Source organism: Pristiophorus japonicus, chromosome 13 (assembly GCF_044704955.1).
Source record: "Pristiophorus japonicus isolate sPriJap1 chromosome 13, sPriJap1.hap1, whole genome shotgun sequence".
Classification (NCBI taxonomy): domain Eukaryota; kingdom Metazoa; phylum Chordata; class Chondrichthyes; family Pristiophoridae; genus Pristiophorus; species Pristiophorus japonicus.
In genome coordinates, this window is record NC_091989.1 from 112,678,213 (window position 1) to 112,702,551 (window position 24,339).

Genomic DNA, 24,339 nt, shown 5'->3' on the forward strand with positions numbered 1-24,339 from the left:
GAGCAAGGATTTGGGAAACCTGACAGCAGATTGGGAGAGACTGGACAACAGCACCTACCGGACCATCACGGGCACCCAGTGGGGAGTGAGTGTGTGTTGGGATAAATGGTGGGAGGCAGAGTTAGGAGTGTGTGTGCATGTGGGAATCAAAGAAGTTATGCCCGGCAGGCATCTCCATAGCGTTCTCCCAAAAGTGGCCACCCTGTACAGTAACAGACAGTGTTGCAGGGGCACGGAACCGGACGGGGGATGAGCCAGCTACTGTAAGGGGTAGAGTGTACATTCGGTTCTTCCAGGAAAATAGATACAAAGCAACTTTATATTTTAAAAGGACATTTCTCCAGCTTTTCGTTTAAAACCCTCACAGAAGAGGCAACATGTCCAGGCAAAATCTCCCCAGTAATACACAAGGCAACACAAAGGGTATCAGTTTGAATAATTAAACAAAGGCCCACAGGTCTGATGCAATCATTTTGGCCAGCCCAGACAGAGTCGCACCTCTGACGAGATAGTGAACAATCATCTTCATTCACCCCATCAGCGAGCGACAGGATACAGGAGGTGTGGCTAATCTCCCATTCCAGACGGATCGATACACATCGAACGGCGATTCACACCCCATTTTATTCAAGGAAGACCCAAGACAATGGCATGCAGTTTTGGCACGAAGATGAACGGACTATAAGAAAATGCTGCAAAAACACACAAGGGGGTTGGAGGTTGGAGGTTGCAGTCAGCTTTTGCATTAAGTTGTAGAGTTGAGTTAGGAAGGTGGGAGTCAGTTTTCGTTGTGGTTGAGTTGAGTGAAAGGGGAGTTGAGTCAGCTCTTCGCAGGGCCCTCGCTCTGGGGAAGATGTGCTTAACTGCAGCAGCTTTTTGCTTAGGAGCCAACCAAGAGGCAAATAGAAGAAACCGATGCAACATCGAGGAGGAAAACCGACCCCAGAGGGACCCCGAGCTGAAATAAGTGCCCCCCAGAAATCCGGAGTTGATAGGATTGTGAGTAAAGCCCAAACCCCCTCACAGACTCAATTTAGGATCGGAATTGGTAAGAAGGGTGGGAGTGGGAGGTGGGGGTTTGTGTGTGGATGAAATGTTTCAACCTCTTATCTTCCCCTTCCCTGTTGCGAGAATTTTTCGTGTTGTTGAGTGAGATTGTGCCATTACTGCTATTTATGACCTCTTCCTATGCCCTCTATCTTGGTGTTTACTATTCTAAATAAACAACATTAGCCATTTTGCAATCTCACCCACTGTGTCTAGTGCCTCATTACTCACCCATCCTCATAAATCACAAGTACAGAACCTCAGGGGAGTGTGGATTCGAACCCACACCCCAAGCTCCCCTTACAAGTCTATAGTGGGATACTGCTCTCCGGCATGGCTATCAAGTCCGCATATCAAATACGTTGATGTCCAGCTGAACTCTACAGTGAAAATACCAGCACGCTATTATCGACACCAATACCTTCGCTGCGTGTGCTTATAAACATCGCACCACCACACTTACACCATGAGTTTGCAGTGTCTAGAGAATACAACCACTACACCAGCAAAGACAAGGCCGACTTGAACAACCTACCACCAATCTGTCTCAAATCAAGAAGCTATTTTGGACTATCGCCGAAGTCCTTCAGTGATCTCCCGTCAGACTTGATGACCGATGGTGAAATGCTTGGATGAACAGTGACATACGGAATGGATTCCCTATAGAGGACCCCACAGTACAACCTGAAGGAATAAATCTTCCTCGTAAACAGTCGACAACCATCAAACACCTCAGACTGGTCATGGTCAATGCCGACACCTTCTTTATAGATGGAAGATTAAAGCATCCCCATCATGTGGCTGTGAAGATCCTAATCAGACCCTGGGTACATCAATGAGCACTGCCCTCAGAGGAAATTCGCAGGTAGCCATGCTGTTAGATATGAATCTTTGGCCTAGATATCTGACTTAGATATTGACATTTGGGGAGCACATTGTGTAAAGTCCCATTTAGGGGCGGTAACCGAGGCGAGGTGAGATGGGACTTCCTGCGCCTGATGTAGAGGTCCCACTCAGTGACCTAACTTGGGGTTACTGCTTTGGTCCGACGCTCAACTTCTTCTCGGGGGCGAGTCGGCGGCACTAAGCGGGTGCAAGTTGGAGCGCTACTGCGGACGTGATCACAGGGTCCTTCCTTCCCTTTGGATAAAGGGGAGGGCACGATGTGAGCTCTGCATGGGTTTGAGAGGGTCTCCACTCGTCCACCGGGGATATGAATTGTTGTGGCTACAGCCCGGCACTGAAGCAAAGTGCTTGGCTGCACCATCGCGGCACGGACCCTGGAAAAATCACACGGAGACTGGACAGGTACGTCGGCCGAAAAATAAAAATGTCGCCTAGCTCCCCTTTAAATTTCGCCCCAAGAGTGCAGTGCGGCCCGGTTCGCGACCCGCAAGGCTGGCACCGACATCGCCCACAACAGCCTCATGGGGCACTGCCCAATTACCACCGTGGGGTGAAAACGGGTCGCTGCGCACAGCGATGACATCATCACCAGAGATGCAGAGGCCTGGGGCGCTACCAGTGGAAGCAGGGTGCAACCGGCGGGATTGGGGCGAACACCCGTGCAGTTTTGCGGGAGCCAGTAGCACTCCTCCATCATGGGCAAAAACACACTTGCACCCGTCCGGAGGCACTAATGGGAGGCACACAGTGTGCCAATTTTGCGGGAGCCAGTAGCACCCCTTCATCATGGGCAAAAACACACTTGCGCCCGTCCGGAGGCACTAACGGGAGGCACACAGTGTGCCAATTTTGCCCCCCTTGCTTTGTTACTGCCATACGCAAGAAGAACGCCTCACCAATAAAGACAAATAATCTATTAATTGGCCCAGATTTTGTGATAGGAATAACGGTGAGGAGATCAGCGCTCAGTTATTATGGAATAAATTGGACAGCAACTTCCAGAGTCTGCACACGTAGAGTTAAACGTGGAAATCCTGAAATTGCTGTCCAAGTTACCTTGCTCCTCCATGGGCTGTGCTGTAACGCTCTGTGCTGATAGACTCGGCACTGAATTTATGACGGTGTGAGAAGTGATAATTACAGCCAAACAACATCTCTGGCACTGAAAATTTAATTTTACACGTGTTGAGTCTCATTCCTTCAGGATTTAAATAATGTTGGGAGGTTTAAAAAAATGTAATGTATATATTTTTTTAAACTTTTTCTGTCTCTCTTTTATCTCTGTCTGAAACCTATCTTTCTTTCCCTCTCTTTATTTCATTGTCTGTACACGATTTTACTTTGAATTAAATCTAAATTATACTTCCTGGTTGATACTTCTTGGTTTAGACTCGAGGGGGGATGGGAATTTTAACAGCCAGAAATGGGTACATTTTGGATGGGTGAGATATGAAAATTAAAAAATCTCAAACTTAACCCACCTCCAACCACCCACTTTTGGTTGTAATGGAGACGGGATTGGGTGGGGGTGGGGTGGTGGGCAGGAAACCTAATCTCAGGAGGCAGGTTAGTCATTTAAATGTTATAATGAGGCTGCATGACTCAGATTTAACCTGGCTTCCAGGTCTAACCCTGTCCAGCTGCATTTCCCAGGCCTCAGGAAACGATTGCTTCTTGGAAGAGCTAAGTAGGGCCAAAATTGTCCCTTTCTATAAGAGTCGTGACGGCCTCAAAGAGTCGGCCACAGGTTGGTAAGGACTCACTGCTCGATGAGAGAGGTGGCGGGGGGGGGAGTGGGGGTAAATTGCCCTCCTTTATTTTTGGAGGGGTGTACGGGACCAACCCACCCGTTTTCCCACCACGTCGTGCGCGCACCGACCCGTTACAGACCTGCGGCGACCCCCACGGGTCAATGCCACTGACAGACTTTCCTGGCAGGAACCTTCTTGTGGCTGGGCGGCACATTCGCCCTTAAAGGGGAGGGCGCACTACCGCGGCTGCCATTTTATTTTAATTGTCAGCCGACTGCCAGGTCGGCCCGACAATGGTGGCCGTGGGTTCGGCCGGATTGCCAACAAACAAGTATTGAAATAGTTCGTTTCAAATATAAATTGCAGAGGATCTTGAATCGTTGAAGATAATTTGAATCTCTCCCACACAACGTGTCGTTTTGCCAACAGGCAACCCAGCACCCCCTCTTGGGTACCGGGCCACTGGCCTGACCAAAACCCTCCCTGGTGGCCCAGTGTTTGCCACTTAAGTGGCTGCAGAGTTCACAGCAGCCCACCCCTTCAGCTGAAGGGGAAGAACCTTGTGGCACGTCCGCGTGGTGCTGATGTCATCTGCGCGGCGCTCATGACTCGGAGCAACGGCCATTCTGACTGGCTGATGACACCACTTCCGCCCTGATACAAAAATAAATTCGAAGAGCTGAATTTCTCTAGATTGTCCGCCCCGTGCATTGGGACAGAGAGAACTCTTAAAAATAGGTAGAGGCGCCATGTTTCGGGCAGAGGGCAACTTCAGCCCCAAGTACCTTTAAAGGACTGTTTATGGGCCAGATGGAGCGGGACAGCTTCCTCCCAGTCCACCAAGCTCACCTGCTTCACTGTCTGCCATCGGAACATCAGCTCCCCCCAACCGCCGCCCCTGCGATCAGAGGACTCCCTTCCCTGGGATCAGTCACTACCCTCCCCAAAGATCCAGATGCCACCACTCCCCCCCCACCCACCTTGCCCGCCTCCACACTGCCAATAACCCAGCTGCAGGCTCCCTATCTGCTTCTGGTCTGCAACATTCCCTGCCTGATAGGGAGCCAAGCCTGTCAATCAGGTTGGCTTCCAGGCGGGGAACCTGCTGGACAAAAACACACACTAAGACATTGAAGCTGCACAGTGTACAGGGCCTGACCAAAACTCCTGCCCCCCCATTCACAACACTCCTCCGCAGTCAAGATTGGGGCCTGCTTGTCTCAGTGAGGATTCTTCAATCTGATTGGTTGAAGAGCCACACCTTTGCTTTCCCTGCTCACAGACGCCCAGATCCCTGGAGAGGGCACCGTGCTGGAAATTATCTTTACATAGCACAACTTTACGCTCAAAAGGTCGCCAAAAGTTTGTGGGCGGCTGCCAGCGTGATGAGCAGTGAACGCCATTCTTTCGCTGCAACCTATTCCACTGTTTCCGAAAATCCCAGCAGTTTTTTCCAAAGTATTTTAAGCTTTTTACATCCAAAACATGTCCACTTTCTTTGGCCTGTTAGATTAGGAAATATTCTACATACTGATTTTCTGTTGTTTATTTTTGTGGCACATCAGATATATTCTTTAATTGCCTGTTTGGACGGCCTGGTCGGATGTAGTGAAACCTCCTGCTATGTTGCACTGACAGTGTACCCAAGAATAGCCTCAAAAGAACACGCTGTCTGCTTTCGACAATCTGTTTATTTTCTAAACTGGGCAGCTTTAAGAAGGTTATATTGCTGAAGTAATGAAATGCACGACATCATGAAATAAACACAGAAATTGTTCCATCAACAAACAGCTACTTAAAACAACTGTTGAGCAGATTCCACTTTAAGGATAAAGAGCCAAACATGTAATGGCCATTTCTTATGGAAGCTGAACTCCAAATACACTATTGCCTCATGAATATAGTGGTGGAAACAGTACCTGCACAGATGGAGCAAAAATAATATGCTTCGTACTCATTTTACACCAAAAAATGAGCACCACACATACAATTTCTATCACCAGTTCTCCATTCCAGGAATTCGCTTCCAGTTTCCAGCTTTCCTACAGAGCGAGCAGTGGACCCAAATCAATGGGAGATCACGGACTGTTTCTTTGACCCAATTAAGCACAGCAGGGATTGCAAATGGCTCCCTCACTTGCCCCATTCTATCACACTTGTAAAGTGATGTTCCAGTCGTGATAAACAGAAGCAATCGTAAATATTGGGAAGGTGTCCGAGTGAAAACAAGCTTTCAGTGGAATCCTTCAGTTGGGGCTGGTGTTGTCTGAATTTCTATAAATAACTCAGAAGATAGAATATTTCTAAGGTGTTTGAGGTGACATCAAGGTGTGTGCAGTGGCCAATGATGCTATCCAGTGTGTTAAAATCAAAAGCGATCTGGACAGGTTGTTCAATAGCAGAGATGGGGTTCAACACAAATAAGTATAAACCTATGAAATCATGTTCATGAAGCAAGTTGCAATAAACTTACGTTGCAAAAAGATCACAGCAGTTGACAGGTACTGAAGAAGGCGAAGGATGTATAGCTAAGGGTGTGTCTTAAGTCTAGGCAGGTAATGTTATAGTTGCATCTGGTCCTGGTGAGGATATATTTGGAGTACTGTGTTCAGTTTGTATTCGCTTTTACAGAAATGATGTCACATAATTGGAGGGGATCCAGAGGAGAGCTTAAAGCAAATATTATTTACCCTCGGACAACAACAACTTGAAAGTTACACAGCATCCTTAACTTAGTAAGTCATCCCAAGAGGCTTCACAGGAGCGGAATCAGACAAAATTTGACACCGAGCGACAGAGATATTAGGACAGGTGAGCAAAAGTTTGGTCAAAGAGGTAAATTTTGAGGGGCAACTTAAAGGAGGTGAGAGAGGTTGAGAGGCAGAGAGCTTTAGGGAGGGATTTCCAGAGCTTGGTGACTAGGCAGCTGAAGGCTCAGCTGCCAATTATGCAGCAAATTAAATCTGGGATGTGCAAGAGGCCAGAATTGGAGGAGTGCAGAGATCTCAGAGGGTTGTCGCACTGGAGGAGGTTACAGAGATAGGGAGGGACATGGAGGGATTTGAACACAAAGCTGAGAATTTTAAAAACAATGGGAGAAAAATAGCCCCTTTTTATAGCTCCATTAGTGCCTCCAGGGGGCACTAACAGGGTACAAGGCAGTTTGCGCCCGAGGGAGGGAGTCACAACTGTATCCCGGGAAATTGCCTCCCGGGAAAGATGTTCTAATCATTCAACTAATTGTTAATCATGGGTCATTGCTGTGCAAAAATTGGCTGTCTTGTTTCAACAGTGTATACTTCAAAATTACTTCATTGTGCTGCGCTTTGGGAAATCACGATGCCGTGAAAGGTGCTTTATCAATGCAAGATTGATCAATTTCTCCCTCTCCCGCTTTTTGCTCAACTATTGTCACATCTTTTCATCTTTCTGTTGTACCCAATGAATCGGGTAAAGGAGCTAAAAGAGAGCAGAGATTCCGATTGACATTTAAAAATTGATCACTGACCGTTGTATTCCTGCTGTTCACAATATTTCTTGCAGTCTTGTACTGTAGAGATAAAAAAAACAGCTGTAAATATTGGAAATCTGAAAAAAATCTTTGTTTATGGCAGAACATCAATTTTTTAGTTCTCATAACGGGTCCCGTAATATTAACTAATAATTTATATTTCAGATGCTCACGCACCTGCTGTGCACTGACAGCATTTTCTGCTTTTGTTTAAGTTGCACATTTTCAATCTATTGCTGGGTGTTTAAAAGGCAGACACGTTCTGTTTCTCACAGTTTTGCTACAGTGCAGAAGGTGAAGGTAATGGGAAAATCAACATTCAGCTGAACATGTCTTGCTTCTGGCAGCATGAGTACCAACTTGCATTATGATGCAAGTAACAGAAGCAGCTCCACATGAATCCCAGGCTTGCCTGCCCTCTGTGTGTCATGGCTTAATGTGCAATTGCTTCAAGACATCTGGGCCACGGAATTCAGCACCTTAATGCCGGTCGTTAAGGCCGGTTTCGGAGAAAGAATGGTGGCCATATGGCTTCCACCCACGTCTGGCACGGCCCACTCTGGGCGCCACCTTGGTGAGGGTGATAGCACGGGCAGGACACGAGTGTGCCGGCAGTATTCAGAGTGAGACGATCATGACGCTAATTTGATACACGTCCTCCATTTTGAATTTCGCCGTTCTAAACAAAGCCCTTTCCTAAACACGCACAGCTGAGCGTTTGTTTAGCTGCGCGAGGGACCCACCACTTACTTACTTGTAGGTAAGTTGATTTTTTTCTCTTGTACTAGTTCTTGCAGAGTTTAAATCAATACTGGCTTGTTGGAAGACATTTCAAAAGTTGTTAAAGTTTGCAGGGAGTACTGCTGGATGTTGGGAAGGCCTCCGACTACCCCAGTCACTCCCAGTCTTGGGGGTTCTAGTTGCAGTCACCCTCACGCTGCAGCATTAGTGGGAGATGGAGCGGAGGCAGCAAAGACAAGCTGCTCACAGAGGGAGGAGGAGGACAGGGAGGAGGGCTCTCAGCAGGAGGCATTACCCACTCATGGTCAGCAGGGAGCAATTCTCCGACCAGTTCGTAAACCAGGAGCAGTATATACGAAGGCTCCACTTCACCAAGTTAACAGAACTCTGCCACCTCTTGGAACCTGAACTGCAGCCTCAGAGCAGTTCGCCATCCATCGCTGCATCCGGGAGGTCACAGAGGTTCTGTACACCAGGAGAAGGGATTTCATGGTCTTCTCTCTAAACAGGGTTTGCCAGGGTGTCGGGCTTCCCCATAGTGCAAGGTGCCATCAACTGCACACACATGGCTTTGTGGGTGCTACGTATCAATGCTGAGATGTACAGTAACTGCAAAGGCTACCACTCTCAATGTGCATTTGGTGTGCGACCACGCCCAGCACATCGTGATGGTGAATGTCCGTTATCCTGGCAGCAGTCATGATGCGTTCATTTTGCGCCAGTCCGCTGAGCCAGAAATCTTCCAGCCACCACGTCCAACCCGAGGGTGTCTGCTCAGAGACAAGGGCGATCCACTCTACACCTGGCTGAGGACTCCACTCCACAACCCCACCAGTAGATCTAATTACGGATTAGCCGGGGAGTTGTCCCAGCTAACATTTATCCCTCATCCAACATCATTAAAACAGGTGTTCTGATCATTCAACTAATTGCTAATCATGGGTCATTCCTGTGCAAACATTGGCTGCCGTGTTTCCCTATATTACAACAGTGACTATACTTCAAAAGTGCCTTTGACTCGCGTGTTCTCGACTCCATCCCGCAGCACGTTACTTGCCACCACCTCAGTAAAACCCCAACACTGCACAAGGTAGTAAAAGCCATAAAGCAGCTTAAGAACAACAAGGCTTCGGGAGCGGATGGAATCCCTGCTGAGGCACTGAAGTATGGCGGAAAGGCACTACTGGCGCGAATATGTGACCTCATCTCTCTCATCTGGAGGGAGGAGAGCATGCCGAGAGATCTCAGAAATGCAGTGATCGTGACCATCTTTAAAAAAGAGGACAAGTCCGACTGCAGCAACTACAGGGGAATCTCCCTGTTATCAGCCACTGGGAAGGTCGGCGCTAGAGTCCTCCTCAACTCTCTTCTCCCTCTGGCTGAGAAGCTCCTCCCGGAGTCACAGTGCGGATTTCGTCCCCTATGGGGCACAACGGTCATGGTTTTTGCAGCGCGACAACTGCAGGAAAAATGCAGAGAATAGAACCAACCCTTATACAAGACCTTCTTCGACCTTACAAAGGCCTTTGACACTGTCAACCGCGAGGGTCTATGGAGTGTCCTCTTCCGTTTTGGATGCCCCCAAAAGTTCGTCACCATCCTCTGCCTACTCCACGATGACATGCATGCTGTGATCCTTACCAACGGATCCATCACAGACCCAATCCATGTCCGGACCGGGGTCAAATAGGGCTGCGTCATCGTCCCAACCCTCTTCTCAATCTTCCTCGCTGCCATGCTCCACCTCACAATCAACAAGCTGGAGTGGAACTAAACTACAGAACCAGTGGGAATCTGTTCAACCTTCGCCGTCTCCAGGCCAGGTCCGAGACCACCCCAACCTCTGTCATCAAGCTACAGTAGGCGGATGACGCCTGCATCTGCGCACATACAGAGGCTGAACTCCAGGACATAGTCGACGCATTTACTGAGGAGTACGAAAGCATGGGCCTTATGCGAAACATCAGCAAGACAAAGGTCCTCCACCAGTCTGTCCTTACCGCAAAGCACTGTCCCTCAATCATCAAGATCCACGGCGCGGCCCTGGACAAAGTGGACCACTTCCTTTACCTCAGGAGCCTCCTATCAACAAGAGCAGGCATTGACGACGAATTCCAACACCACCTCCAGTGCACCAGTGCAGCCTTCGGCCGCCTGAGGAAAAGGGTGTTTGAAGACCAGGCCCTTAAAACTGTCACCAAGCTCATGGTTGACAGGGCCGTAGTAATACCCGCCCTCCTGTGTGGCTCAGAAATATGGACCATGTACAGTAGACATCTCATGTTGCTAGAGAGATACCACCAATAATGTCTCCACAAGATCGTACAAATCTCCTGGGAGGACAGACGCACCAACATTAGCGTTCTCAACCAGGCCAACATCCCCAGCATCAACGCACTGACCACACTTGATCAGCTCCGCTGGGCAGGCCACATAGTTCACATGCCAGACACGAGACTCCCAAAGCAAGCGCTCTACTCGGAGCTCCTTCACGGCAAATGAGCCAAAGGTGGGCAACGGAAACACTACTAGGACACTTTCATGACTCCCTGATAGACTGCAACATTCCCACTGACACCTGGGAGACCCTGGCCAAAAACCGCCCCAAGTGGAGGAAGCGAATCCAGGAAGATGCTGAGCACTTCGAGTCTCATCACTGAGAGCATGCAGAAATCAAGCGCAGGCAGCGGAAAAAACATGAAGCAAACCAGTCCCACCCACCCCTTCCCGCAACGACTATCTGCCCCACCTATGACAGAGACTGTAGTTTTGGTATTGGACAGTACAGCAACCTAAGAACTCATGTTAAGAGTGGAAGCAAGTCTTCCTTGATTCCGAGCGACTGCCTATGATGATGATTCTTCAAAAGTACTTCATTAACTGATGAACTTTGGGATATGCTATGGTTGTGAAAGATGTTTTGTAAATGAAGCATTGCTCTCTGTCTTTCTCTCACTATCTCTCTCTTTTACCCCCTCAACAATTGTCACAATCTTTCATCTTTCTATTGTGTCCAGTTAATAAGTTAAAGAAACTAAAAGTGAGCACAGATTCCTAATGACATTTAAAAATTAGAACACTGACCGTTGCAATTCTGCTTTTGACACCAACTGTTGCATCGTTCTTCTGTAGAGATAAAAATAAACAGCTGTAAATGTTGAAAATCTGAAATAAACATTCTTTTTTGGTCATACCATCCTTTTTTTAGTTCTCATGTAGGATCCCGTAATGTTAATGAATATTTTCTCTTTCAGATGCTCATGCACTTGCTGTGTAGTGATAGCATTTGCTGCTTTTATTTATGTTGCATATTTTCAATCTGTTTAGTGACTTTCTGTTTCACGGTCTTACTAAACTACAGAAGATGAAAGTAAGGAGAAAATAATCAACATTTAGCTAAACAGGACTTGCTTCTTGCAGCATAATACCAACTTGCATTATGATGGAAAACGCAGACAAACAGAAGCAGCTGCAAGTTAATTCCATGTTTCCCTACCCTCTGCGCGTCATGACTCAATGTGCAATTGCTTCAAGACATCTGCGGCCGGCGATTTGTGACCGCCTGACTGCGGGAGGAAGACGGGGCCCTCGCTGGACCACCAGGGAGCGGGGTGCTGTGACAGCAGCCCAGCACACAAACAGAATGCTGGGCTGCAAGATCGCGGCACGGACCCTGCAAACTGCAATCAAGAATGCTGTGCTAAGTCGGCCATTTAATTTTTTTTACTGCCGCACCTCTCCTTTAATTTTTGCGTCGTGAGCGGCCTCCAGCTGTCGCGGGTACTACGTTAAAAGGCACTATATAAATACAATTGTTGTTCTTGTTATTGTTGATGTTGATGTTGAGATAAAAAGAAACATTGCTATTGTAGTGTATGGAGAAAGAGTCAGACTGAACACTGAGCTCAAAGTAAAGTGTGACCGTAGTTTTTTATTGCAGGTCTCCAGAGTGCCTCTCCAACCTGTGAAGCCTTCTTAAATACCTGTGCTCCCAAGGGATTATGAGATCCCTTGGGACTCCGGGCAATGAGCCCTCTGGTGGCTGTACAGAGTAAATACAAGTCCAGATACATAACAACATTCCCCCCTAAAGTCAATAGTGTAACTATTTTCAATGTGAGTTGATCTGGGGCCCTTCTTGCCCTGGTTGATTGTCTCGGTGTGAAAGCTGGTGTTGTTGAATCATTTGCTGGGCCCTCGCTGGGCTGCTGTGCAGCTGGCCTTGCTGGGCTGCCTGGTGTGTTGGGCCCTGTAGGGCTGCTGTGGATGATGGGTTCTGCTTCGTGGTGAACCATGGTGCCGGTTGCCACTGGTGTGTATGTTGGGGGATCAAAAAAGGTAGGGTCCAAGGTGGGTTGCTCAGAATAGTTCGTGAACCTGAGTTTCATTTGGTCCAAGTGTTTCCGGTGAATGAGTCCATTTGAAAGTTTGACCCGAAACACCCTGCCCCCTCTTTGGCCACGACAGTGCCGGGAAACCACTTGGGACCTTGTCCATAATTTAATACAAATACAGGATCATTGACTTCAATCTCGTGTGACACATTTGCGCTATCATGGTATGCACTTTGTTGAAGCCGCCTGCTCTCTACCTGTTCATATAGATCAGGGTGAACTAACGAGAGCCTTGTCTTAAGTACTCTTTTCATAAGCAGTTCAGCAGGTGGGATCCCAGTGAGTGAGTGGGGTTTTGTGCGGTAGCTAAGCAGGACTCGGGATAGGCGAGTCTGCAATGAGCCTTCAGTTACCCTCTTCAAGCCTTGCTTGATGGTTTGCATTGCTCTCTCTGCCTGACCATTGGACGCTGCTTTAAACGGGGCAGATGTGACATGTTTGATTCCGTTACGGGTCATAAATTCTTTGAACTCAGCACTGGTAAAACGTGGCCCATTGTCGCTCACCAGGACATCGGGTAAGCCATGTGTGGCAATCATGGCCTGCAGGCTTTCAGTGGTGGCAGCGGACGTGCTAGCCAACATTATCTCACATTCAATCCACTTGGAGTACGTGTCTACAACCACAAGGAACATTTTACCCAAGAATGGGCCTGCATAGTCGACGTGTACCCTAGACCACGGTTTGGAGGGCCAAGACCATAAACTTAGCGGCGCCTCCCTGGGTACATTGCTTAACTGTGAGCATGTATTACATCTGTGAACGCAGGACTCTAAGTCCGCATCGATACCGGGCCACCACACGTGGGATCTGGCTATTACTTTCATCATTACAATGCCTGAGTGGGTACTGTGGAGGTCATTGATGAAGGTGTCGCTGCCCTTCTTGGGGACCACTACTCGATTGCCCCACTGAAGGCAGTCTGCCTGTATAGACATTTCTGCTTTGCGCCGCTGGAACACCTTTATCTCTTCCTGCATTTCCACTGGGACACTGGACCAGCTCCCACACAGCTTTTGACTAGAGATAATATATGGGTCCTGGCTTGTCCACGTTTTGATCTACCGGGCAGTGACGGTCAACCATGGTGCCGGTTGCCACTGGTGTGTGTGTTGGGGGATCAAAAAAGGTAGGGTCCAAGATGGGTTGCTCAGGGTCGTCCGTGAATCTGAGTTTCATTTGGTCCAAGTTCAGACGCCAGGAAAATGCACTTCGAGCATTTTAACCTGAGCCCCACGTGGTTGAGCAGACTAAGAACCTCCTCCAGGTTCTGCAGATGCTCAATTGTGTTCCGACCTGTGACCAAGATGTTGTCCTGGAAGACCACGGTGTGTGGGACAGACTTAAATAAACTTTCCATGTTTCTCTGGAATATCGCCGCCACTGATCGGATTTCAAACGGGCATCTGTTATAAACAAAAAGACCTTTGTGCGTGTTGATGCAGGTGAGGGCCTTCGGTGATTCCTCCAGTTCCTGCGTCATCTAGGCTGAGGTCAGGTCCAGCTTCATGAACGTCTTTCCTCCCACCAGCGTTGCAGAGAGGTCATCGGCTTTTGGTAGTGGGTATTGGTCTGCAGGGAGAAACGATTGATAGATACTTTGTAATCGCCACAGATTCTGACGGTGTCGTCTAACTTGAGGACTGGGACAATTGGACTGGCCTACTCGCTGAACTCGATCAGTGAGATGATGCCCTCTCTTTGTAGCCGGTCGAGCTCGATTTCTACCCTTTCTGTCATCATGTACGGGACTGCTCTCGCCTTGTGATGGATGGGTCGCGCCCCCGGAATTAGGTGGATCTGCACTTTTGCTCCTTGGAATTTCCCGATGCCTGGTTCGAACAGCGAAGGAAATTTGTTTAAGACCTGTGCACATGAAGTGTCGTCAACGGGCGATAGCGCTTAGATGTCATCCCAGTTCCAGCGTATCTTTCCCAGCCAGCTCCTGCCGAGCAGCATGGGACCATCGCCCGGTACCAGCCAGAGTGGTAGCTTGTGCACCGCTCCATTGTAGGAGACCTTTACGGTAGCACTGCTGATTACAGGAATCAGTTCTTTAGTGTAAGCTCTAAGTTTCATGCGAATTGGAATAAAGACTGGCCTTGAGGCCTTGTTGCACCACAACCTTTCGAAAGTCTTTTTGCCCATGATGGACTGGCTCACTCCCGTGTCCAGCTGCATTGACACCGGGAATCCATTTAGTTCAACCTTCAGCATTATCGGGGGACAATTCGTCGTGAATGTGTGCATCCCATGTACCTCTGCCCCGCTCTCTCAGAGGTTCTGTTTCGTCGTGATCCTCCGTGGTTCTGTCCTCCTCTGCAATGTGGTGGTTTGCAGGTTTAGCAGGCCTAGCAGCTCGCCTGCACACTCGTTGGAGGTGTCCCATTGTTCCATAGCCCTTGCAAATGTATCCTTTAAATCGGCGTGAATGGAAACCATGATCACCCCTGCAGCGCCAACAAGGTGTTAATGGCCTCGCATTCATCACCCTTGATGGTGGACATAGACATCTGCGGACATGTAGCTGCTGGTATGTGTGACCTGCCCTGTCCGTTATGATTCGAAAACAGCATCACTTTGTTCACAGTACTTGTAGCAGCACTTGCGTGCTGAGAGATTTGCTTGGTATTGTCACTGGTGGCAATGAATACTTGGGCTATCGCCATGGCCTTACTCAAGGTTGGGGTCTCTACAGTCAAAAGTTTGCGAAGTATGGCTTCGTGGCCAATGCCAAGTATGAAAAAGTCTCTGAGCATGTGCTCCAAATGCCCTTCAAATTCGCAATGTCCTGCAAGGCATCTTAGCTCGGCGACATAACTCGCCACTTCCTGGCCTTCAGATGTTTTGTAGGTATAGAACCGGTACCTCGCCATCAAAATGCTTTCCTTCGGGTTCAAATGCTCTCGAACCAGTGTGCACAAATCGTCATGCGATTTCTCCGTGGGTTTCGCTGGAGTGAGCAGATTCTTCATGAGGCCATACGTTGGTGCCCCACAGATGGTGAGGAGGATCGCTCTATGTTTGGCAGCGCTCTCTTCCCCATCTAGCTCGTTGGCCACAAAGTATTGGTCGAGTCGCTCCACAAAAGATTCCCAATCATCTCCCTCCGAGAATTTCTCCAGGATGCCCACTGTTCTCTACATCTTTGAGTTTGCTATCTGTATCTCGTCGCCAGTTGTGAAGTATGGAGAAAGAGTCAGACTGAACACTGTGAGCTCAAAGTAAAGTGTGACCTTAGTCTTTTATTGCAGGTCTCCAGAGTGCCTCTCCAACCTGTGAAGCCTCCTTAAATACCTGTGCTCCCTTGGGACTCCGGGGAATTAGCCCTCTGGTGGCTGTACAGCGTATATACAAGTCCAGATACTTAACAGCTATATGTTTGGAAGATGTCGGAGCAGAAATTAGTTGCTAGCGAAATTCAACACATGTCACTGTTGGGGCTGCTGTCATTTTAAATTCCTATAAGTGACTCAAAAGTAAGAATATTTCCAAAGTTTCGGATGACACCAAAGTGGGTTCCCAGTGGACAATCACTAACATCAAATCAATGAAACAAGAATGTTGATTACATATTAAAAGGCAGCATCGTTGAGGTAACAGTGCAGAGTAGGTTCTAGTGGATTGGTTCTGAAAATTGTCAGATCACAGTAGTTCACATGTGGTTAATAAAACTAAAGTTGTATAGTTAATGACGTGACTAATAAGCACGTAATTGTGTTTAATATTCTCATCCTCATGTTCATAACCTTTCAGAGCATCACCCATTCTTTTTTCTGCCCAGTTCTACAGCCATACAACACTCCTAGAACTCTGTGTTCCTCAGTTTTATAGTCGCTTTTACAGAAATGTTGAGGGGATCCAGAGGAGAGCTTAATACAAATATTGTCTACCCTCAGACAACAACAACAACTTGTATTATATAGCATCCTTGACTGAGTAAAACATCCCAAGGCGCTTTGCAGGAGCGTAATCAGACAAAATTTGACGCCGAGCCTGTCATGTATGTACATCCGATTTCGCCATGTTGGGGTTGTGACGGAAATCACCGGCACCAGCAGTGCAGAATTAAGCAATATAGTTGCAAAGACTGTCTGAGAGTGGGGCATCTCCAGCGAAAGTGTCCGCAGATGAGCAAGCGTGCTGCTACACACCATATGGAGGATGATGGTCAGAGCAGCACGGATCCGGATTCGCAATCCCAGATACCAAAGGAGGAAGTGTATGGACTGTACTCGTTCCTAACTAATAATGATCAACATGAAATTTAATGGGGTGTCGGTATCAACTGAACTGGACATGGGGGTGAGTCAATCGATAATGAGCCAGAGGGCATTCGACAAGTTGTGAGATACTAAGGCTGTGAGGCCCAGGCTGAGTCCAGTCAATGCCAGGTTGCGCACAAGCAGCAAAGAACTCATAACGGTGATTGGCAATGCCACAATTAAAGTGTCATATGACGGTGCGGGTCACGAGTTGCTGCTATGGATTGTCCCAGGCAGTGGCCCAACGCTGTTCGGCAGAAACTGGCTTGAAAAAATCAGATGTGATTGGAACGACATCAAGGCTTTGTCGTTGGAGAAAAATACATGTGCCCAAGTACTGAGCAAGTTCCCCTCGTTGTTTGAACCAGGCGTCGGCAACTTCAAAAGAGCCAAGGTGCAGATCCACGTGGACTCGGATTCAAGACCCATCCATCATAAAACTCGGGCAGTTCCGTCTATGATGAGGGAGAAGGTCGAAATCGAACTGGACAGACTCCAGCATAAAGGGATCATATCACCGTTTGAATTTAATGAATGGGCCAGCCCCATTGTTCCTGTGCTGAAAAGTAATGGCACAGTCAGAATCTGTGGAGACTACAAGGCTACGATCAACAGGGTTTCGAAACAGGATCAGTGCCCGGTACGGAAGGCTGATGACTTGTTTGCAACGCTAGCCAGGGGGAAGTCGTTCACTAAACTGGAATTCACATCGGCCTACATGACACGGGAGCTGGTCGAGACGTCGAAGAGACTTAAGTGCATTAACACGCATAAAGGACTGTTTATTTATCACAGGTACTGTTATGTATTGTCCAGGTACATTAAATGTATAAGTACAATGGTGCGCCACAGAGGGCGCTGTGGTGGGAGACCTGAAAGTACCTGCAAGACAGAGTATAAAAGGCTGCCCACCACACCTGAGAGGTACTCTGGAGTTACACAATAAAGGACTAAGGTCACAGCAGTTACTACAACACCAGACCGTGTGGAGTCAGTGATTTGAGTGCTACATACACCACATTGGCGACAAGGACACGGACAAACTTCACGCAACCATGGCTACTCTGGGCTTGCTAAAGGATTTTATGGTGGGCAATGATTGGGAGGCCTTTACGGAAAGGCTCGAGTACTACTTCACAGCAAACGAGCTGACGGGGAACACGGACGCACTGAGAGAGAAGCGTAAGGCGATATTGCTCTCCAGATGTGATGATGAGGTTTACTGTCTCGTCAGGGATTTGCTGGCGCCCGCGAGCGCCAGGGATAAGTCATATGAGGAGCTGATCGCACTCATTTGTGACCAACTGAAACCGAAGGAGAGCATCCTCACGGCCCGGCACAAATTCTACCAACACTGCAGACCTGAGGGCCAGGATGTCACCAAATATGCTGCGGACCTCAGGAGACTCGCGGCGGCGTGTGATTTTGGCACACAGCTTGACAACGCGTTGCGAGACATCTTTGTTATGGGGATTGGCCATGAGGGTCTCCTTCACAAGCTGCTATCCACTGAACCCACAGTCACCCTGAAGCAAGCCATCACCATCAGCAGGGCATTTATGACCTCGACGTGCAGCACCAAGCAGATGATCCACACAGACTCGAACCCGGCAGGCACTGTCCTCAGGATAGCCATGGGGCTCACCGGTACAGGTTTGTGGAGTATACGTGCAATACCTGCCACATGAAAGGCCACCTTCAGTGTATGTGCAACAGAAACCTGACTTACCGTCTGGCTGAGGAGATGGTAGAGGATCCACCATTCAGCGAGGAGCAGGCAGAAGAAGATGAGGCGTTGTTTGGACTGTACACGTGTACCGACGATTCGGCCCCAGTGATTATGGAAGTCAAGATCAACGGAGTCCCAGTGAGTATGGAAGTGGACACTGGATCGGGTCCGTCGTTGGTGAGTCAGAGAACTTTTGAGAAACTGTGGGTCAACCCAGCTGCACGACCCAAGCTAGTCCCGGTCACGGTGAAACTGCGTACCTACACCAGGGAACTGATACCTGTTCTTGACAGAGCGGAAGTGCAGGTATCTCACGGGGGCGAGACGCATGGTTTACCTTTGTGGGTCATTACAGGCGATGGGCCGACGCTTCTCGGCAGGAGGTGGATGGTGAAAGGCCGTGGGAACTGGGAAGACTTCATTCCTCCACAGACTGCTGTTCCCCGGGTTCCCAAAGAGCAGCGCCGACCGAGCTGGAGGAGAAAGAAGCCGTTCATCCGCAGTCTAAATTCCCACACAGGCGACAGCAGCCCAGAACTCCTGACCTCAAGCAATCCTGCAGCCTCAGCCTCCACAGACGAGCAGATCCTGGAAAAGCAGGCGTTGATCAGGAAATCCATCGACGGACGACAAATGGGGGGGGCCCACGCGGAGAGAAAGTCGGGCGGCGGTCGCGGCTACGGTGGAGGCTGGGATGGCGGCGGCCGGAACAGCAGGAGAGGAGGCTACAGCGGCGGCGGAGGCTACAGCGGCGGCTGGAATGGCAGGAGAGGAGGCTACCGTGGCGGCCGGAATGGCAGGAGAGGAGGCTACAGCGGCAGCTGAGGCTACAGCGGTGGCCAGAACAGCAGGAGAGGAGGCTACAGCGGCGGCAGAGTCTACAGCGGTGGCCAGAACGGCAGGAGAGGAGGCTGCAGCGGCGGCGGAGGCTACAGCGACAGCAGGTATGACCCGGGAGAACACGACAGCTACTCGGGTGGGCACAAGAGCCAGAGCGGCGGATTAGGCAGCAGTTACGGAAGTTACGGAGGCCACAGGGACTATGACTGATCGAATCCACAGAACCATTTCTGCCACAATTCAAGATTCAATCGTTCTTGGCCATTTTTCTTCTTTCTTCCTTCTTTACCCCTTCTAGTTCTTCCTAAAACGCCACGCCAGCGAGCTCAAGAGCAGCAGAGTTCAGCAGAACAAAGGCAAGCAGAGCAACTAAAATGGTGGCGCCCAGTGGATGCCTCGTGGGAACCACAAGATGGCATCTTAAAAGGGAAATGCATCCGGGAGCCTTAAAAGGGCCTTACACCGTTGGCGGTCCCCACAGTGACTTTTGTAAGGCAAGAGCAAGTCTAATTGAGTAATGTGATTTGTATGATGACATGATTTAGGATAAGAGTTAATATTTTGATGCTATATGGGTACTGTGTTTAAAATGATGGATATGAATGATTTACGAAAAGAGTTAATACCACAAGGTACAAGTAAAAGTGTTAAGGAGTCCGTGACTAACATGCCTAATGGACCAAGGCGATTTTCGATTTTACGTGATTCATGCAATGGTTCAGCAGCTGCAGATGAGCCACTAAGGCGACTCCTGAGAACAGAGGCAACACACTAGTTACAATACCCTGTCTCAGCGCAGCCCATTACCTCGGGCAAAAAGGGGCAGCATACCGCCACCGTACCTCACCCAGTGAGCTGGGATTAAATAACTGTTCAGTGTACCTGCAACCTTTTAACATAACATCTGTACCATACAATATATGTACCATACAAATGTACTGTCCATGTATATCTGTTGGAGGTTATACCCGTGACTTCATCACCCATGTAAGGACTGCTAATACCAACGTGCTTGCACCGGATTGCAAGCATAATCTCTACATGGGGAAGAAGAGGGAAGTGGATGGTCATGGACTCACACTCACAAATCAACCAGGACGAACAAGGCCGAGGTTACTGGCAATGGCTCTTGGAACTGGGGGGGGCGGGGAGTGAGATGTTATGTATTGTCCAGGTACATTGAATGTATAAGTGCAATGGTGTGCCACAGAGGGCGCTGTGGTAGGAGACCTGAAAGTACCTGCAAGACAGAGTATAAAAGGCTGCCCACCACACCTGAGAGGCACTCTGGAGTTACACAATAAAGGACTAAGGTCACAGCAGTTACTACAACACCAGACCGTGTGAAGTCAGTGATTTGAGTGCTACATACACCACAGGTACTCTTTTGGAATTCGCTCGGCTGCAGCAATATTTCAGAGGAACATGGAGAGTCTACTGAAATCCATTCCCAGAACCGTCGTGTTCCAAGATGACATCCTGATCACAGGTCGTGACTCCGAGGAACATCTGAACAACCTGGAAGAGGTTCTACATCGTCTGGACAAAGTGGGACTCAGACTGAAACGCTCGAAGTGCGTCTTCATGGCACCAGAGGCCGAATTCCTGGGGAGGAAAATTGCTGCTGACGGCACCAGGTCCACGGACGCGAAAACCAAGGCCATCAAGAATGCATGCAAGCTGCAGAATGTAACGGAGCTGTGTTCATTCCTGGGTCTTCTCAACTACTTCGGTAACTTCCTACCTAAATTGAGCACCTTATTAGAACCACTGCACATGCTGCTAAGAAAAGACAACAACTGTGTATGGGGTGCGTCTCAAGACAGAGCTTTTGAGAAAGCCACTAATCTGTTTTGCTCTAACAAGCTGCTGGTACATTATGGCCCATGTAAACATTTAGTATTGGCCTGTGATGCTTCGTCATATGGAATTGGTTGCATACTCCAACAAGCTAATGAGTTGCTTAAACTTCAACCAGTCACGTATGCTTCAAAAAGTTTGTCTAAAGTGGAAAGAGCCTACAGCATGGTAGAGAAAGAAGCACTAGCCCTTGTGTATGGGGTTAAAAAGATGCTTCAGTACCTGTTTGGTCTCCGGTTTGAACTGGAGAGAGATCACAAGCCACTCATTTCACTGTTCTCTGAAAACAAAGGTATCAATACCAATGTTTCATCCCGCATCCAGAGGTGGGCGCTGACATTATCCGCTTATGATTATGTCATTGACCATAGACCTGGCACCGAGAATTGTGCCGATGCTTTGAGCCGTCTGCCGTTGCCCACACTGAGGTGGAAATGCTACAACCGGCGGACCTATTGTTAGCTATGGATGCTTTTGAGAGTGAAAGAATCCCTGACACGGCTCAACAAGTTAAGACCTGGACCAGTTAGGACCCGATATTATCAGTGGTGAAGAGTTGCATCCTCAAAGGTGATTAGTCTGCCATACCCAAGCAAATGTGCGAGGAGAGCAAACCTTACATTCATCGCAAAGACGAACTGTCTATTCAGTCGGATTGTATACTATGGGGCAATCGTGTTGTTATGCCCAAGAAAGGGAGAGAGAAATTTGCACTTGAGCTACATAGCACACATCCTGGCATTGTAATGATGAAAGCCATCGCCAGGTCTCATGTATGGTGGCCCTGAATTGACTCTGAGCTGGAATCATGTGTGCATCAGTGCAACACTTGCATTGCAACTCAGCAAAGCATCAGCGGAATCGCCGCTGAGTCTGTGGGCGTGGCCGTCCAAACCATGGTCCAGGATCCACATAGACTTTGCAGGTCCCTTCCTGGGGAAGATGTTTTTAGTTGTGGTGGATGCATATTCGAAGTGGATAGAGTGTATAATCATGTCATCCAGCACATCCACAGCTACCATTGAGAATCTCAGTATCATGTTCACGACACATGGTCTGCCTGACATCGTTGCTAGCGACAACGGATTGTGCTTCACCAATCAGGAGTTTCAAGAGTTCATGAAACTCAATGGTATCAAACATGTAAGGTCAGCACCATTCAAACTTGCATCAAATGGGCAGCAGAACATGCTGTCCAAATCATAAAGCACAGTATGAAGCGAGTAACTCAAGGGTCACTGCAGACCCGCCTGTCATGCATACTGCTTAGTTACAGGACAAGACCACACATGCTTACCGGGGTCTCGCCTGCTGAATAATGATGAAGGGAGGTCTTAAGACCAAGCCATCCCTTGTACACCCTGACTTGAATAATCATGTTGAATATAGAAGACAAAGTCAGCAAGGGTATCACGATCGCGCAGCTGTGTCACGCGATATTTCTGTAAATGATCCTGTATATGTTCTGAATTATGGTCAGGGTCCCAAGTGAATCGCTGGTACTGTCATGGCCAAGGAGGGCAACAGAGTATTTATTGTCAAGCTCAAAAATGGGCAAACATGCAGGAAACATATGGATCAGACAAAGCCGTGGTACACAGACGAACCGGAACAATCGGAGGAAGAGACAATTGACGACCAACCAACCCACCCCCAGTCATCAGAGGACTCAGTTGTCATCAGTGAATAGGGACTTTCAATCCCTGACATGGCCATTGCCACTCCCACCAGGTCAGTCACCCAACCACCAGTCACAACAGACTCTGAACACTCATCCAAGGCTGGACTTGAAAAGAGATGGTCAACCCGGGAGCGTAAAATACCGGACCGTCTCAATTTGTAAAAGACTGTGTTAATATCTCAGAGATGGGGCATTGTCATGTATGTACTTTTGGGATCACTAGCCACTAGATGGCATCACTGTTGTGGGCCATTGGGCTGCACGCTCGTGTGCACAGCCCAAGTATAAAAGGCCAGCCATTTTGTATATTAGTCACTTTGGGCCTTAATAAAGCGGAGCCAAGGTCATACCTCTTGGAGTTAAACAGTATTCAGTCTAACAGTTACTGCATACACAACAGAGATGCAGAGATATTAGGACAGGTGACCAAAAGTTTGGTCAAAGAGGTAAGTTTTAAGAAGTAACTTAAAGGAGGTGAGAGAGGTTGAGAGGCAGAGAGGTGCAGGGAGGGAATTCCAGAGCTTATGGCCTAGGCAGCTGAAGGCACAGCTGCCAATAGTGCAGCTAATGAAATCCGGGCGGTAAAGAGGCCAGAACTGGAGGAGGGCAGAGATCTTGAAGCGTTGTAGCGCTGAGGAGGTTGGAGAGATAGGGAGGGACATGGAGCCAAAGTAGGTCAGCGAGTACAGGGCAATGGACTTATGCGAGTTAAGATATGTGTGGAAGAGTTTTGAATGAGCTCAAGTTTATGGAGCATGCCAGGTGGGTGGCCAGCCAAGAGCGCATTAGTTGAGTCTGGAGGTAACATAGCTGTGGATGAGGGCTTAAACAGCAGATATGTTGAGGCAGGGGCATAGACGGTGATTTTACGGAGGTGGAAGTAGGCAGTCTTAGTCATCATCTCGGGGTCAAATAGGGTGCAGAGGTTGCGAAGAGTTTGGTTCAACCTCAGACAGTGGCTAAGGAGGGGGATGGACTCGATGGCTAGAGAACGGAGTTTGAGGTGGGGACAATAGCGTCAGTTTTCCCAATTTTTAAATTGGAGGAAATTTCTGCTCATCCAATTGTGGGTGTCGGAGAAGTAGTGTGACAAACGAGAGGTGGTGGAGGGTTCAAATGGGGTGCTGGTGAACTACAGCTATGTGTTGTCAGCATGCATGTGGAATCTGACGTATTTTCGGATGTTGTCACCAAGGAGCAGTATGTCGATGAGAAATAGGAGGGGTCAAGGATAGATTCTTGGGAGACGTCAGAAGTAATTCTGCGGGAGAGGTAAGAGAAGTTGCTGCAGGATATTCTATGGCTACAACTGGATAGATGGGAATGGAACCAGGCAAGGGCAGTCCCAACTTGCAGGACAACAGAGGAGAGGCATTGGAGGAGAATGCGGTGGTCAACCATGTATAAGGCTGCAGTCAGCTGGAAAAGCATCAGGAGGGTTCGTGTACCACAGTCATACAGGATGTCACTTATGATAAGGGTCGTGTCAGTGCTGTGGGAGTGGTGGAAGACTGATTGGAACGGTTTAAACTTTATAGAGAAGAGGAGGATGAGGGGGCACTTGATAGAGTTTTTAAATAATTTTCCCATATGCGGAATTTAGATCCCAGAAAA

At 48.5% G+C, this 24,339-nt stretch overlaps 1 protein-coding gene across 1 annotated transcript in view; it reads right to left on the reverse strand.

Moving 5' to 3' along the window:
- Positions 1-24,339, reverse strand: part of LOC139278243 (adhesion G-protein coupled receptor G2-like) — a 108,680-nt gene that overhangs the window by 76,439 nt on the left and 7,902 nt on the right. The window contains exons 3-4 of the mRNA XM_070896882.1: positions 11,041-11,082; positions 7,213-7,254 (exon numbers count right to left, since the gene is read on the reverse strand). The gene's annotated coding sequence lies outside the window, so the exon portion shown is untranslated. The remainder of the gene's footprint in view (positions 1-7,212; positions 7,255-11,040; positions 11,083-24,339) is intronic.